Below are 14,079 nucleotides of genomic sequence, written 5' to 3' on the forward strand. Positions count from 1 at the left end.
GATAATGATAGCACTTACCTCATAGAGATGTTGTAATGACTTAATAAATGTGACGTTCACATACGTTCTTAATTATAAGGCACTTGTATACAGTAAGTCCTCAAGAAATGTTAGCTACTATTCATATTTAGAAAATAAAGTAACAGACAAGTAAAATAGGCAGTACCATATTTGCTTAACAATATTCTCTTATAAAACGGTAACTCTTGTGGATAGAGGATAAGGCTGTCATAGATAAACATGAATAGACTAGAGTCTTGCTACTCAAATTATATTCCTTAGGTCAGCAGTATCTTCATCCCTAAGAATCTGTTCAAAATGCAGAATCTCAGTGTGAGTTCAGCTTTTGGCTTTGTCCAGCAAAGCCGAGGACAGCATAAAGGATACTCAAGAGTCTATACAAGTCACGAGAAATGAGAGGGAGGCTAAGAGAAGTCTCCCGAGCTGCTCTCAAGCTCTCATATTCATTGAACATACATCTAGGGAAACAATAAACAATATGTTGGTGGGTTATATGCCAGTAAGCACGTATAGAAAACGTGAGGGGAAAACAAGTTAAGACAGGGTAATATATTCCATGTGATAAAACATGGCCTGGCGTGCTTGGGTGGCTCAGTCAGTTAAGCATCCGACTTTGGCTTAGGTCTGTGAGTTCAACCCCTGCGTCAGGCTCTGTGCCGACAGCTCAGAGCCTGGAGCTAGCTTTGGATTCTGTGTGTGTGTGTGTGTGTGTGTGTGTATGTCTCTCTCTCTCTCTGCCTCTCCCCCACTCGCACTGTCTCTCTGTCATTCTCTCAAAAATAAACATTAAAAAAGAAATTAAAAAAGAAACATTGCCTAAGGAATTTATGAGTATAGGCAAGACCTAACCCCTAGATGTACATTAATTAGATAAGCAAAGTGAGTGCCCCCCTGGATATGCATTAACTAAATAAGCGAAGCATGGCCACTGTTTTCAGCAAGGCTAGAAAGTAGTTTTCTGCTTTGCAATGTGTTCCCTATAATCTCCTAACCCAGGACATAGCTATTTGATTTCCCACATCTCAGTATGTTCCTTTCCCTCCACCTGAATCAAAATCTGCATTTTGAGACCTCTCAGGAGATTTGAATACACATTAGCAGCACTGTGTACAGAAGAAGTGGCTTGCTTATTATGTGCCTTGTCCTAAATACCTGAGGTCAGAGACTTAGATCACATGCTCTCTTCCTTCCCTGTATTCTTCTGTAAGCTTCTGACTTCAGGAGTCCCAGCTTCCTTTGGTGAAACTTGCCCTGGCTTGCCTAAGGCAATCACCTCTCACTAAGTCTTTCACAGTTTAATTTCAATTCAAATGCTAAATCAAATATCTGTTAGACAGACATATAGACCAATGGAACAGAACAGAGCACCCAGAAATAAACCCACACACATATAGTCAACTGATCTTGGACAAAAATGCCAAGAGTATGAAAAAAAGTGTTTTTAACAAATGGTGTTGGAAAACTGAGTAACTACACGCAAAAAAAAAAAAATGAAATTGGACTCCTGTGGTCATCTATACACACTGTCCACTTAAAATGGACGTAAAGCCTGAAATTGTAAAACTCCTAGAAGTAAACGGATGGGAAAATCTTTTTGATTTTGTTCTTTGCAATGATTTCTTTGATATGACATCAAAAGCACAGGAAACAAAAGCAAAGATAGGCAGGTGATACATCAAACTGAAAGCTTCTGCGTAGGAACAAAAACAAAAAAACACAACACAACACAACACAACACAACAAAAAAAACAGTCAACAGAATGAAAAGGCAACCTAGAAAATGGGAGAAAATATTTGCAAACCATTATCTGATAAGCACACACAGTTAATAAGCATACAGCGGTTAAAATCCAAAATATATATGGAACTTCTATAATTCAGCAGTAAATAAATAACCCAATTAAACAATGGGCAAAGGACTTGAATGGACATATCTCGAAACAAAACATACAAATGGGCAATAGGTATATGCAAAGATGCCCAACCTAACTAATCATCAGGAAAATACAAATCAAAACTACAGTGATGTATTACCTCACACCTATTAGGATGTCTATTATCATAAGTAAACAAACAAACAGATAATATATATACATAGAGACAAACATGAAGAAATTGGAACTCACTGTTAACGGAAATGTGAATGTTTAGCAGGTGTGGGAAACAGTATGGAGATTCCTCAAAAAGTTAAAAATAGAACTACCACATGATTCAGCAATACCAAGATATACATTTGGTATATATCCCCACCCTGTTCATTGCAGCGTTATTCACGATAGCTTATGTTGCCATTGACAGATGATTGGATAGAGAAAATTACACACACACACACACACACACACACACACACACCTGATGGAATACACCTGTTAGCCTCAAAATGAAAGAAATTCCTGTCATTTGCAACAACATGGATGAACCTGGAGGACATTCATGCTAAGTGAAATAAACCAGACACAGAAGGACAAATACTGCATGATTCCACTAATATGAGGGATCTAAAATTGTCACGTTCATAGAAGCAGAGGATACAGCGGTGGTTGCCAGAGGCTGGAGAGTGGGGGAAATGGGGAGTTGTTGTTAACGGGCATGCATAAATGCACATTATGCAAGATGAATACATCCTGGAGATCAGCCGTACAACACAGTGCCTGAAGTTGACAACACAGTATTGTTCACTTCAGACTGTTAACAGAGTAGATCTCGTGTTAAGTATTTTTGCCACACACATAAAACAAACAAAAACCAAAAACACAAAGGGACACAAGAAAACTGTGCAAAGTGTTGGATATGTCTATTATCTTGATTGTGATGATGGTATCATGGGTGTTTGCATATGTGCGAACATCAAATTGTACCTATTACATATGTGTTATTCTTTGTACATCAATTATACCTCACTAAAGCTGTTTTAAAAAATGAAAATATCCAGAACAAGATGATATATGCGACTTTGATCCTATTTTATTTCTATTGCAAATTGCTTCTATCAGAACCAGACTAAAATAACCCCTGCTCTTTCGGAAAATGATCACTAGCCACCATAAGGGCACAGTATGCCTTACTCAATTATGCTGTCAACTGGAAATTAGCAATTGACCTGTGGATTCCTTTTTAATAAGAACATTCCTGCTGGTATTGATTTATAGGGAGCATTATTTCCTGTTGCAATATGAGTAGTAATAATTTTTCCTTGGAGGCACCTTATGTTTTTAAGAGTTCCTATAACAAATGAGATTTTAACAAGGCAGGAGTGATTTTATGCGATTGGAGGCTGTTTGTTATGCACTGGTGATTTATTTAATTGAACACAATCTAGAAGACTCCAGTATTACAAATACACATCAGCAACTGCTTAACACATATCTGAAAACAGAAATGGAACCTGACACGATGGAAACATTGGCACTTTTAAACTTGTGAGCACCCGATTTTAATTTGGAGCCATTTAGAACTCCCCAAAACATCTCCAGTTTCCAAAATAATATTAGGATCTTGCACTTTTCTAGCAAATATTTAATTTGCCTAAAGGTTGATTGTCCATGAGCAGGGGTTGGACTCCTTGGCTGATGTCCTGTGTCCTAACACACCTATAATCTTTTGCTCTTACTCAATGAGCCAGCCTGTTTGGTGTCATTCTGTTTTCCTTGATCACTTTGCCCACTGGTAAGAGAGAATCTCACTGAAATGGATGAAAGCATATTTCTATTTAGGCAGATGCCTTCTTAACCTCAAGTTTTCAAAAGAGAATGTCAACTCTATCCACAAGTTATTATGTGTAAAGTCATGAGCATTGGTCTTCATTAGGAAACCTGGATTAGGTAGACCCACGCTTCCTATTGGGAGCACACAACCTTGAGCTCTTCACCCGCCGGTATTTATCACAGCTGTGCTAAAACAATCCACACTTGAGCGAAACGATTACCATCTTCCTCTGAAGATATTTGCCATCCATTTCTAAGTCAAAGGAAATCTGAGAGCTGGATGCCTGGACCACACTGGCCACAAGAATTCTTGCTGTTATTCTAGTTCCCTTCAGCACAATGGCGTATAGATCTAATGAGTGTCAGTTTAAAAAATAAAGAAGCTATAAACACATTAATAGATCTTAGGTAAATGGTACCGTCAGGGTTACTTTATGGACACCATGCCACAGCTACCCCTGAGAGGAAGTCTTCCTTGCTGTTCATAGAAGACTAATTGTACATCTTCAGAAAATTTAGTTAACCTTCAGGAAATCGCCTTATGTAATTAACATGTTTTACTTTTGCTTTGTTTGCTGAAAACATGACATGTGGAAAACATGCTGTGGTTGACCCAGTTCACTCAATTTCGCCTGACTCTTGGCACCATGGTATGTTCCCATTTTCGTTTATTTTGTTTGCCACTTCCACATTTAACATTTGTCATTTTCTAGGCTTTTTATTTTCTTTGACGGTGCCAAAAATCTTTTATGGAAAAAAGATGCAGCAGGGACAGATGCCTGCCCTCAGGGAGACCACTCTGCCCACCTGAAGGTATTCACACTTTAGGGATACCTCCTTCTCAACAATCCAATTAGCAACCACCGTCTATACCCTACTGTATGCTTTTAAACTGTTATTCAATAGAGAGGGAAGGAGCCAAAACATAAGAGACTCTTAAAAACTGAGAACAAACTGAGGGTTGATGGGGGGTGGGAGGGAGGGGTGGGTGGGTGATGGGCATGGAGGAGGGCACCTGTTGGGGTGAGCACTGGGTGTTGTATGGAAACAAATTTGACAATAAATTTCATACTAAAAAAAAAATAAACTGTTATTCAAACAACAAGAAGAAATTGAGTTGACCAAACAAGAGGAAATGTTACTCCTGAGCTAAATAGACAAATGGGAGAAAAAGAGTTCTACAGAGAGAAAAATACCTCCTTTATTTAAATGAATAAAATAATTTCTATTTATGAAAAATGTTCTCTCTTTAATAACTCCTTAGAAATACATGACTTCTTAGGGAAGTTTTCTTCAAGAGATTTTACATTGGCAGAAACATTTTGAGATGGGGGATAAATTTAAATCATTCCCAGAAGCCAAGTGAAGAAACTTTTCCCCACAGCTTTGGTGAGATATAATTGGTATGTAATATTGGATTAATTTTAAGGCATACAATGTGATGATTTGATATACGCCTATGTTTCGAAATGATTACCATAATAAGGTAGGTTCACCAAGTTAACACATCCATCATCTTATATAGTTACTGTGTGTGTGTGTGTGTATGTGTGTGTGTGGTGAGAGCATTTAAGATCTACTCTCTTAGCCACTTTCAAATATACAATACAGTATTATTAACTATAATCTACATGCTACACATTACATCCATAGAGCTTATTCCTTTTAAAACTGGAAGTTTATACCACATAAAGCAGCACAAAATGGAAAGTTGTGTCACATGCTGCTGTCATGTAGAAACATGAGCAATGAGAAATTATCATTGAAATGAGCAACTTGGATCATAAATGACCTTGTCAAGTGAGATTTTGGTGGAATAGCAGAAGTGGAAGCTTATTGGAATATTTTTTTAAGTTTATTTATTTTGAGAGAGAGAGAGAAAGAGGGAATGAGCAGGGGAGGGGCAGAGAGAAAGGGAGAGAGAGAGAATCCCAAGGATGTGGGGCTCAATGCCTCGAACTGTGAGATCATGACCTGAGCTGAAACCAAGAGTTAGACACTTAAATAACTGAACCACCCAGGTGCCCCCCGGAGTGGACTTAAGAGAGAATGAGAGAATGTGAAATGGAAAAATGAAGTACAGGAAATTTTTTCAAATTTTCCTTCTAAAGTAATGACAGATAAGTGGGATATTGCTGAGGTCAAGGAAGTTATTTCTTTTAAGAGTTTCTTAAGCATACATGTATGAAGATGGCAATGGTCCAATAAAGGGGAAATTTAATGATACAAATGAGAGATGATCAAGTGCATCCATGAATTGGAAAGAGGGAATTCAAGTAACTATAAAAATGGAGTAGCTGGTTTTAGGACCATAGACAGTTCATTCAATTTAATAAAAGGCCAGGCAGAATATGTGCATATGAATGCAAGTAGATCAGAGTAGGAATTGTGAAAATTCTCACTTAGTGTTTGTATTCCCTCATAGAAATAGAAATAAAACAAAAAGTCATCACTTGAGAGTGAATAAAGGAAAGGTGTTTTTAGAAATTAAAGGAGACTTCTGAGTGAGTGAGAGATTGAAAAGATAGGGGAAATGTGATCTGATTCACTGGAAACACCAAAATCTCTCTTAGGTGTACTGGACATGAATTTAATGTGAGTCCCATCATTATCATTGTATGTTTTCCTCTGGTTACTTTCAGCTCCTAGGTTGAAAGTATAGAATTCATGGAGAACTGGAAGGAACTGGGTGTGAAATTTATGGAAGTAATTATAATGATGGACCAGAAACTCTAAGCTAGAAAAGAAAGGAAGAGAACCATGAGTGTAATTTGAAGGACAGTTTCAAGGTCATGGGTCAGTTTATTGGAGGGCTCATTGGGATGAGAGTTGTTGAAATTAGAATGTAGAGGGAGTGAGTCAAACACAATTTAAGGTTGTAGTTAGAAAGTGGGACACTTAAAACTGAGGTTATGAAGGGTTTGCAATTATTGGCACTGAAAACATTGAGGGTAAAACCAAGGGTGGATGACAGTAATAGTGGACAGGTTCATCGGAAATGGAAATCTCAAGAGACCCCAGGCTATTGCAAACATGTTCCATGAGTCTATGGACTTAAAGAAAAAGTATGAATCACGAGTTAGAGAAAGAGGTGATGAATTAGCTGTTAAAATATCCTAGGGAAGAGGGATGGCAAGAAATAAAAGTAATACATGATATACTGAAAGAACATGAGCTAGCTACAAAAAAATCTTGGGTTTTGTGAGGAGGAAGCTAGGATAATGATCTGTAAACAGTTATGAGAAACATTATAGACCTCTATTATTTATTGTTGCATAACAAACGAACGCAAAACTTAAAATAACAATCATCATTTACTATCTCATGGTTTCTATGAATTTAGACAAGGCACAATAGGAGCAGTTGATCTTTAAATCCATTAAACCTGGGGATCCATTCAGAAAACATCAAGCCTGGGTGTGGAATCATGTGGTTTCATTCAGTTCCTAGCTATATGCTGTGAGCCTACTGGGATCATGAGCTGCAGGACCCACACACGGCTCTCAGGTGGCCCAGCACACTGGTTTCATTACAAGAGTAAGCAGTCCCAAAGGGAGAGAAAGCTAGGCTGAAGCCACATTGCCTGTTACCACTTAGTCTTAGAATTTATGTGGCACAACAAAGGTCCATGTTCAAGAGAAAAGAACATGGATCCCACACCCCAGTGAAAGAGTGTCAACATCCTTATTGTACAAAAAGCACAAGAAATAGGATATATATATTGATATGGCCATCTTTGGGAAATGGAGTCAGCCATGGCCACCTAATTTAACTGTAGGATCCATTGTAGAAGTGTAGAAAGGAAGCATGTACCATTTAAGAGGGCTTCTGGGAAACAGCAAATGTAGTTACATCAAGAAGTTAAAGGAGGAATAAAAGAGGCAGTTGAATATGTGGAGCACTTTGCCAAGTGTAGACTGTGGAAGAATTTGCAAAGTTGAGGAAGATGATAGTCTGAATCACATTAGGCTATGTATAGCCAAAGCCATAAGGAGGCAAGAGTCTGAGTGATTAAAAAAAAAATGCTCTAGAAGACTTGGGCTTCTTTTGGTAATGGAGGTAAACAGAGGTGGAGGGCAGAATGGAATTATTCCTGAGGAAAAGAGAGGAATTAGGGGCAATTGTTAGGGGCAATTGAAGCCTTGGTGGCCGATCCAAGCCATGCAAGGACTGTATTAAATCTGGCAGAGGGATGGCAGATACCAAGAGCATTAAAGGCTTATTGTGGCCAAGAAGAATTGATCTCAACATAGCCAAAATGCTTTCCATCAGAAAAACAATTAATATAATCTATCTTATTAACAGATACTATGAGGAAAAATCATATATTCACATTAACACATGCTGGAAAAGCATTGGATAATACGACAGTTATTTATGATAAAAGAAATGCACTTAGCAAACTAGGAATCAAAGTGAACTTTTGAACCAGATAGTGTGTCTATCAAAGACCCTCAGCAATTAGCCTACTTAATAGTAGAACCGTTGAAGCATTCCCTTTACAGTCAGGAACAATTCAAGGATACCTGCTAACACTGTTCTGACATGAACAAGAAGGTATGAAAATGAATAAGAGGTTTATAATTATAAAGGAAGAAACAGAATCACTATCCACACATAGTTACAGATAACATGATTAATTAAAAGGAAAATCAAAGATACTCCACAGAAAAATCATTATAACTTACTAGTAACCAATACACAAAATTCAATAGCTTGTCCGTGCATCAGCAGTAACCAGTTATAAAATATCTTCCTAATAAATACATTCCCAATAGGAAAAAAGGAATACCTAGGAATACTGAATACCTAAAAATATATCCAAAAGAAATGTAAAGCAGTTCAAGAGGAAGTATAGAACATTCTATTGCCAAACATAAAAGATCTTAAAAATGAAGAAAAATTTATTCTGTGATCATGAATGGAAAGACTAAATATTGTAAAGATGTCAATGCATCCCAAATTAATCTATAATTTCAATGTAATTATCATAAAAATCTTAACAGAGTTTTTCATAGAACATGGCCAGATTGAAAATGAGTGAAAACAGATCCACATGAAAGATTATGATTGTGGAATTTAGAACATCAAGGATAACGAGCAAATCTTAAAAGCACCCCCACCCCAAGAAAGAAAAACAGGTCACTTGGCAAAGGATTGGCAATCAATAGGGCATTTGATTTTAACAGCGTTTCAGAAGCCAGAAGGCAATATAGCTCTGAGTTCAAAGTCGAAACATCTCAAAAAAGAAGTGAAGAAAAGAAAAAGGAGAGGAGAAGGTTGGAGAAGACCTTTTATCCACAACCTTCTCAGAAAGTTGCTAGGAAATACAATTCACTGGAAAAAAGTAGAAAATAGACAACAAAATAGGAAGACATGGGATTTGTGGGGAGAGAAGGAAGAAAAATCCCAGGAAGACAGCTATGAGATTTGCCATAAATTTTGCTGCCAAGAAAGAGCCTCATAACCATTGTGCCTAAACCAGTGGTTCTCAGACTAGCCCCTAGACCACTTGAGAACTTGTTAAAAACATAAATTCTCAGAGTTCTTTCCAGACCTGCTGGATCAAAATCTATGGGACTGGGGGCTCGGCAATCCATATTTAATCAAGCCCGTGTAAGTGCTTCTGAAGCAACACAAATATGAGAACCTTTGACCAAGTGCGCACTAAAATCCAGCTTTCAGGTCACAGCTATTACCCTAAATTCTGCCGTAGGCATCAAACATTAATCTTTATTTTTTGATGTTTTATTACTATTTTGAAAATAATACATGGTCTGTGTTGACATTTTAGAAAATATAGAAAAGGATTAAATGAGAAATAAAAGTTATCTACAGTTCCACAACCCAGAAAAAAATCGTAAATTTATATTCATTATATTTATTATATATACACATATATATGTATATTTGGATTATGCAGTATGTACATCTTGTATATTCTTTTTATTTAATATTATGTAATGGGTATTTTCTATGCTATTGAAATATCTTCTACAACCGTTTTCACTGGCTGCATATTTCATAATATAGTGGTAGTATGATGTCTAAAATATGCTTCTACTTCTACCAAAGAAAATTGAGGCTTCCTCTAATTCCTTGAAAAAAAATAAATAATGCTGCTGCGAATTTCGTCATGGTTCTCTTCTGCAGTTTTGTGTCCTGGTTACAAGCACAGACTTTGCAGTCAGAGACACCATTGTGTCACTCTTAGATGTGCCATTTGCTAGCTGTGTGGCCCTCTGTATGTTTAATTCATCTCTCAGAGTTTCTGTCTCTCCTCTGTAAATGGGGATGCTAATACTCATCATACAGAACTGTGGTGAATATCGAGCAGGATAATATATGTAAACCACTTAATACAGTTCCCACCAAAAATTCATGCTAAAACTATTAACCACTGCTGGTGAAAAAGAGTGGATTGTTCCAGCCACTTTGGAAAACAACGCGGCGCTACCTTGTAAAATTGAACATGTGCACGCTCTACAAGCCAGAAATTCCGCTTCCAGGTATAGCCCCAAACTTTTCACATGTGCACGATGCAATGTGCATTCTTTATAATGGCACAAAAGCTAGAAATCCAAATGTTCGTCAGCAGGAGAAGACATAAACTGTCATACTTTTGCATAAAGGGATACCAGGCAGTAGTAAAAAGGAGTAAACTATAACTACACATAGGGACATGGATGAATATTAAAAATTGAAGAGAAATGAAAAAAATGTACTATATGTTATTGTTAAAACTGAAGATAAATGAAAGTGAATCTGCTATAGTAACAATAGCAATACTAACAGGAGTAAAATAATCATTTTTTAAATATATATATATGTTATTATTGGGGTTTATGAATTCCTGAAACCAAATGTTTTGTGTAAACATGGGATTAGTTAAGTCTTTTTTTTCTCTTCCAAACAAAATGTTTTGTTGGTTTATCAGAACCATTAATTTATGAGAGTGACCTTTCTATCACATCCCTCCTGGCATGGTACATCTGTCATGACCATTTATGTATTTTTTTTTAATATTTTTCAAAGTTTTTTGTTGTTTTGTTTTATTTTGTTGTGTTTTGTTTTGTTTTGTTTTGTTTTTAGAGAGAGAGTGCAGGGGAGGGCAGAAGAGAGGGAGAGGGAATCCCAAGCAAGCTCCATGCTGTCAGCACAGTGTTCAATGCAGGGCTTGATCCCATAAACAGTGAGATCATGACCTAAGCCGAAGTCGAGAGTCCGGCGCTCAACCAACTGAGCCACCCAGGTGACCCTGCCATGACCATTTAACAGACAAAAGACACCACATTGTTTTAATTTGATTTTCTATGTTAATGGTATGGAATATTCTTGGTGTGTATAATAAGTCTATATCTTAGCACTAAATCTGCCGAAATACTTTGGTTACATTTTCAGTGAAGGTTGGTTGAGTTGACTTCTAAAAGTAAACTACCAAGTTTTCAGGGGAAGGACCAATTTTTTAGGTTGGGGTGGGGGAGGTCCATTCTAGGTAGAATAAGTATCACATACAAGTATGGAGGTGTTAAATGATGAGGATTCAGAAAATGGGGATTTACTTAATATAACCCTAGGAATGTGTGTAGAATTTTAGGAGACAAGAAAGGCTAAAAAGACTGACATCAAGCTCTCCTGAAGTTATTCTAAGTGTTATAAAATTTGTGTACAGGCAACAGAAAATAATGAAAATTATTTAATTGATTTATTTGCATTACCAGATTTTTGTGTGAGAATAATAACTGATGGTCTAGCCTCAGCAATCAGACAACACAAAGAAATAAAAGACATCCAAATTGGCAAGGAGGAAGTCAAACTTTCACTCTTTGCAGATAACATGATAATCCATATGGAAAACCCAAAAGATTCCACCCAAAAACTGCTAGAACTGATTCATGAATTCAGCAAACTCGCAGGATATAAAATCAATGCATAGAAATCGGTTGCATTTCTATACACCAATAATGAAGCAGCAGAAAGGGAAATCAAGGAATCTATCCCATTTATAATTGCACAAAACCATAAAATGCCTGGGAAAAAACCTAACCAAAGAGCTGAAAAACCTATACACTGAAAACTATAGAAAGCTTATGAAAGAAATTGAAGAAGACACACACGCAAAAGGAAAAATATTCGATGCTCATGGATTAGAAGAACAAATATTGTTAAAATGTCACTGCGACCCAAAGCAATCTACATATTCAGTGCAATCCCTAGCAAAATAACACCAGCAATCTTCACAGAGATAGAACAAACAATCCTAAAATTTGCACGGAACCAGAAAAGACCCCAAATAGCCAAAGCCATCCTGAAAAAGAAAACCAAGCCTGGAGGCATCATAATTCTGGGCTTCAAGATGTACTACAGAGCTATAATCATGAAGACAGTATAGTACCGGCACAAAAACAGACACAAAGATCAATGGAACAAAATAGAGAACCCAGAAATGGACCCACAAATGTATGGCCAACTAATCTTTGACAATGTAGGAAAGAATGTCCAATGGAATGAAGACAGTCTCTTCAGCAAATAGTGTTGGGAAAACTGGACAGAGGCATTCAGAATGAACCTGGACCACTTCCTTATACCATATACAAAAATAAACCTCAAAATGGATGAAAGACCTAAACGTAAGATAGGAGACCATCAAAATCCTAGAGGAGAAAGCATACAACAACCTCTTTGACCTTGCCCACAGTAACTTCTTACTTGACACGTCTCTGGAAGAGGCAAGGGAAACAAAAGCAAAAATGAACTATTGGGACCTCATCAAGATAAAAAGCTTCTGCACAGCAAAGAAAACAGTCAGCAAAACTAAAAGGCAACCAACAGAATGGGAGAAGATATTTTCAAATGACATATCAGATAAAGGCTAGTATCCAAAATCTATAAAGAACTTATCAAACTCAACACCAAAAAAAAACAAATAATCTAGTGAAGAAATGGGCAAAAGACATGAACTGGATTCTACTCCTGAAATCATTTTCTAACAAAGACATCCAGATGGCTAACAGACACATGAAAAGATGCTCAATATCACTCATCATCAGAATGGCTAAAATTAAATCAGGCAATGACAGATGCTGGCAACCATGTGGAGAAAGAGGAACCCTTTTGTATTGCTAGGGGGAATGCAAACTGGTGCAGCCACTCCGGAAAGCAGTATGGAGGTTCCTCAAAAAATTAAAAATACAACTACCCTATGATCCAGCAATTGCACTACTAGGTATTTATCCAAAAGATACAGGTGTCCTGTTTCAAAAGGGCACATGCACCCCAATGTTTATAGCAGCACTATCAGCAATAGCCAAAGTATGGAAAGAGTCCAAATGTCAATCAATGGATGAATGGATAAAGATGTGGTATGTATATACAACGGAGTATTACTTGGCAATAAAAAAGAATGAAATCTTGCCATTTGCAACAATGTGGATGGAACTAGAGTGTATTATGCCAAACAAAATTAGTCAGAGAAAGACAAATATATGACTTCACTCATTTGTGGGATTTAAGATACAAAACAAATGAGCAGAAGGGAAGGGAAGCAAAAATAATAAAAAGAGGAGGGGAACAAAACATAAGAGACTCTTAAATATAGAGAACAAACTGAGGGTCACCGGAGGGGTGATGGGTGGAGGGATGGGATAAATGGGCAAAGAGCATTAAGGAGGACACTTGTTGTGATGAGCACTGGGTATTATATATAGGGGATGAATCACTGGATTCTACTCCTGAAATGATCATTGCACTGTATGCTAACTAACTTGGATGTAAATTTAAAAAAAGAAAAAAAAAAAGAATAATAACTGACGGTAGTGAAAATGACAAGTTGGAAGGAGAAAGCCTAGGTATGAAGTATCAGGACTTTGAAATCACGTAGGAGAAAAAAAGCCTACGTTGAACAAAGCCAGTGGTTCTGGAGAATAAAGAGAATGGCAACCAAGGCCACTTCAGAGACATAATCAATAGGATGATGAGTAGTTAGATTTTATGCTAAGTGAACGTTTAGCACTAAAGCTTTTACCTTAGTCAAATAAAATGGATATTTTGCATTAATGATTTAGAGAAATATAAGAAAGGGAAGAGAAACACATGCACACACACACACACACACCCCTGAGGAGCTTTGCTGCCATTTTTCAAATTTACCCTATTTGTTCTTTCCTACAGTCTGTGGTGTCACTGACAATCTTTTCAAACAATGCTCTGCCTGAAATGTTCTTTCTCCACCCAAAATATATTTCTTTATCCCAGTGTTACAAACACATCTCCTAGGTTTTATGTCTTCCTTTTGCTCCTCTACATCATTATCTTCAACTTTCTCTACACTGCTATGAGCCCTGGAAGTACCTAT

The sequence above is a fragment of the Panthera uncia genome, chromosome A2, assembly GCF_023721935.1.
Source record: "Panthera uncia isolate 11264 chromosome A2, Puncia_PCG_1.0, whole genome shotgun sequence".
In the NCBI taxonomy this organism is placed as follows: Eukaryota; Metazoa; Chordata; class Mammalia; order Carnivora; family Felidae; genus Panthera; species Panthera uncia.